General features: G+C 39.7%; 1 protein-coding gene across 2 annotated transcripts in view; it reads right to left on the bottom strand.

Annotated features, from left to right (window-relative positions):
* Positions 1-5,000, bottom strand: part of LOC118765479 — a 94,980-nt gene that overhangs the window by 89,048 nt on the left and 932 nt on the right. The window contains exon 1 of one of the 2 annotated variants that reach the window (XM_036507695.1): positions 4,635-4,657. The exons of the other annotated variant lie outside the window; for it this stretch is intronic. The gene's annotated coding sequence lies outside the window, so the exon portion shown is untranslated. Of the gene's footprint in view, positions 1-4,634; positions 4,658-5,000 lie in introns of those variants that run through there. 2 annotated transcript variants of the gene reach the window in all.

Here is a 5,000-nt window from a genome sequence, read left to right as displayed (position 1 = left end):
AAACCCAGACTTAGATGCGACCCCTGCATCATCACCGCCCCCACCACCCTTCTCATAAACTAGTCATGGGCAAAGTGCGGCCCACGAGACTTTCTGAACTGGACGCCTAACTAGTGCGGCATTTTGTCTGTCTATACGTTCTGAATTCAGATTCCGTCGAGGCTGACTTCGTCTTTCATCCTTTCGGGGTCGACAAAATTGGTACCAGTTGAGCACTAGGAGTCAATGTAATTGACTTAACTACTCCTGAGTAAGAGTATAAAAACTGCACTTTTCTGCCAAGCCATGTCAAGCCAGTGTGTTAGAGTGGACTCATGAAACCAGTATGATCTCAAGCTCAAGTCCACGTCTTCCACATCAAACCGTGGTTGATGGAGAAAACATGTGGCTTTCGTCCAGCTGTGGACTAAACCTAGGCAATCCAATTCAATCCAAATCGGCCTCAGTACATGACTAGTACTTAATTTAATTAACCCCCAGGAGAATGAAAGGCAAAGTTGAGTGTGCTAGTATTTAAACTCAGAACGTAAAGAGTCGTAAGGGAATAACTGCAAACATTGTTCGATATTCGGATCTTTTCGGTTTGAACGGCAGTTTTAAAAAATAATTTCCACGTAACTAAACACTTTTCAACTTCGTATACTGGTAGAATGTGTTTATAAAACATCTTTTTCTCTTGGCTTTATTGAGGAAATTATATAGTTTGTAAGATATTTGTTGTTGTTTTTCTTCAAATTCTGCAATTTCAACCAATCAATGACGTCTATTGAGTTAAAAATCATTCTGTGCCGTATGAATATGTCCCTCGTTTAAGAAACAGATTGGGTTTATTTACATTTCTGAAGAAAAAAAAGATACCCTTCCCCCCACCCCTAACTCTAACCCTGACCCTAAAACATATCGAAATGCAATAGATCGATACTAGGGTCATAATTATGGGTGACAATTTCATATGATACCGCTAGAAAAAACTGCCGTTCAAACCGATAATAAGATCCCGATATTCTAACGATGCTACCAACCTATTAACGTTGATTAACTTAATTAGTACTATTTTTATAGGACTGTGGATGTACAAAAGATAAAGTTGACCTCCGAGGGATTTGAGCTCAGAATGCAGAGAGGTGAATAAATATCGACTTTTCCGTACTTGCATAGAGGCTGATCGGGCGAATTGACAGCCGACTGACTGGCTGATTTGTTAATTAGTAAATGATAACGAGATAACGACCGGACTTACATCCACACATACGTTCACTCACGCACACACACGAACACGTGCACAACACTCACACGCGTGCACACATGCGTTTGTGCACATAGCACCTGCATATAAACAAACACGTTTACATACATACACGTACACACACACACAGATGCGTGTAACATAAAAAAGCACCTACATATGAGCACACATTTACGCACATACATACATCCGTACACATAAACATATAAACTCACACTAACACACACTAACACACACTAACACACACACACACACACACTCACGCTCGCGTGCTCCCATCCGTGCAAGCTGAATCAACATTACACACACAATCACACACATACACACACACGCACAATCACACACACGCACACACAATCATACACAATCACACACACACACAATCACACACACACAATCACACACACGCACAATCACACACAATCACACACACGCACAATCACACACACACACACAATCACACACACAATCACACACACACGATCACACACACACAATCACACACACACACACACACAATCACACGCACACACACACAATCACACACACGCACAATCACACACACTCACACAATCACACACACACACAATCACACACACGCACAATCACACACACGCACACAATCACACACACACACAATCACACACACACAATCACACACACAATCACACACACGCACAATCACACACACACACACAATCACACACACACACACACACACACGCGCAATCACGCACCTATACAGACACACACATACAAACATGGTGTCCGGTAAATTTATTACACACATACACTATACCGTATCCGTCACACAACCTATCCTGTTAATTGCTCATAATATACTCACATACATACACACATGCATACATACATACACACACGCGTGCGCGTTCACTCGCGCGTGCATTTATATATGGGGTGGGGTGGGGTGGGGTGGGGGAGTCACTGGACGCCTCACATACGGGACGGCACAGAGGTACATGTTGTTTTATTATTACCCACAAGGGGCGAACAAAGATGGGACAATACAATCTGATGATGGGGTCAGACACACGAATGGGTTTTTACAATAAATCGAATTTAAAAATTTTTCATGAATTACAATAAATGGACAGAAATCGAATGATGGGACAGACCGGAAGACGTTACGGGTGGAGTGGGTGCGGGTTTAGCTCGGACCCCACGAGCCCCGCCTCCCCACTGATACTTTTGGTTGCGCTTGGTATTACATTTATGTTGTATCTTTCACTCGCAACTTTCGTGCACATGTACAGAGGTACATGTGCACCCAAAAACACATTTACAGGTACACTGCACTCTACAGGCACGGCTGTATGATAAGAAGCTGGCTTTCCAACCACACGGTTCCGAGTTCAGTCCCACTGCGTGACACCTTTGGGCAAGTGACTTCTACATTTACCTCGAGCCGACCAAAACCTTGTGAGTGGATTTTGTAGACGGAAACTGAAAGAAGCCCGTTGTGCGTGTGTGTATGTGTGTGTGTGTGTGTGTGTGTGTGTGTGTGTGTGTGTGTGTGTGTGTGTGTGTGTGTTTTGGTGTCTGTGTTTCCCCACCACTGCTTGACAACCGGTGTTTGTGACTTTATGACCTAGTGACCTAGCGATTCGGCAAAGAAACCGATAGAATAATTACTAGGCTTAAGAAATAATTTCCACGGTCGATTTGTTCGACTAAAACCCTTTAGGGCGGTGCCCCAGCATGGCCACAGTCATATGACTGAAGCAACAAAAAGATATAAACGATACATGCAGACATATACCAACACATCACACAATACACACATCTTAGCAAATCAAAGGGAGAACCTCTACGTGGTCATTCGACCTGCTAGAAATAGCAGCCAAATCTCGCTCAAATTACATCCTACCGTCGTTTAACAATGAAAGACATAGATCTAGATAGCCTGAAATGAATACGGGGATAGTCTCAGTTAGTTAGAATGTTCATACAGAAATAAACATCAGGTACGATATTTCTTTCACCTGACGCATCAAACCCACGCAAGCGAAGAAAGGAAGGTCACATAAAACAATGTTGACCCTGATATACAAAAAAAAAAAAAGAAAAAGAAAGAAAAAAGCAACAGGATTACAGTCGTTGATCACAGGTCGGCTCGATCATGGTTAAACAACAACCTTGGGCTAAACAACTGCAGAAGCAACCCACGCACTCAAATACAAACAAATGCACATGCATGTAAACACAGTCACCGTACATTACGAGTCAACGAGGCCCTGTCTCTACGAAGCCGCTTGGTTTGCTAGAAATAGCAGCTATGTCTCTCTCTCAAATCACACATTACTTTAAAAAAAAGCAGGACACAGATAATGTAGTTCTAAACACACACACACACACCACACACACACACAACACACACACACACACACACACATATATATATATATATATATATATATAAAATGACCGAAACCGGTACTGAAATGTTCACTATAAAATTATTTTAGCATTTTCTATTTTTGACTTGTTTTTTCATATAAATATATATATATATATATATATATATATATAATATATATATATATATATATATATATATATATATATATATATATATATATATATATATATATATATATATATGTATATATATATATATATACTCACACAGATAGATAGATAGATAGATAGATAGATAGATAGATAGATAGATAGATAGATAGATAGATAGATGGATATATTATGTATTATGTGTGTTACTCTGTGTGTATGTGTGTACGAGTTTGTGTATTGTATGTATGTAGTTATATATATATATATATATATATATATATATATATATATATATAATGACTAATGGCAGGATGGTCATGCCTGTAACGACGTTTTTGATAGTAGGGTGTGTCCGCTTGGAACTGACCTGGGGCCTGAATAACAACACCAAACAACAAACGTATGCTTAGAGACAACATATCACACACACACACACACACACACACACACACGCACGCACACACGCACACACGCACACACAAACACACACATGCACATACACACACAAAAAATGTAAACACCGTTCTTTCTACTGAGCTTATCAAGTGAACAATTAACTCACCCACACACACATTTACACATACACACACAGACACACAACACATATACATACACATAAATAGAAATACACACATATATACAACAGTGTTTCTATCTATATATATCGAAAGACGGCGGAAATCCACTACACTACACACTTCACTGCTAAACTATAACAATACTACATAAGACCCACAATGAGATCGCTCGATAACAAAACCAAATCTTCGTATTGCACCTTACGGTCTAAATTAAAGCGAATGATACGTTTAAATGGTTTAGTTAAGATAAGACGTACAGCTAAAAGATGAATTACCTTTCGTCATAGGTCAAGGGTCGTCTGAGGTTTGGACAACAGCGCGTAAAATACACCGCATAATTCTAGCGATTCGCGGTTTATATATACAATGTACATGTATTTATTTGTATGTGTGCGTGCGTGCATGTATGCATATATGTATGTATGTATATATGAATGTATCTGCGAGTATAAGTACTATGCATCTACGTGTATAAGCATCTATGTATCGATGTGTATATATATATATGTGTGTGTGTGTGTGGTGTGTGTGTGTGCGTGTCTGCATATGTACGTATGTGTTTATGTGTGTATATGCGTGTATATGTGTATGTGTCGTATGTCTGTTTCCATGCATATATGTATATATCAGTGTGTGTGTTT

Source organism: Octopus sinensis, linkage group LG1 (assembly GCF_006345805.1).
Source record: "Octopus sinensis linkage group LG1, ASM634580v1, whole genome shotgun sequence".
NCBI lineage: Eukaryota > Metazoa > Mollusca > Cephalopoda > Octopoda > Octopodidae > Octopus > Octopus sinensis.
This window is presented reverse-complemented; position numbering and strand designations above follow the sequence as displayed.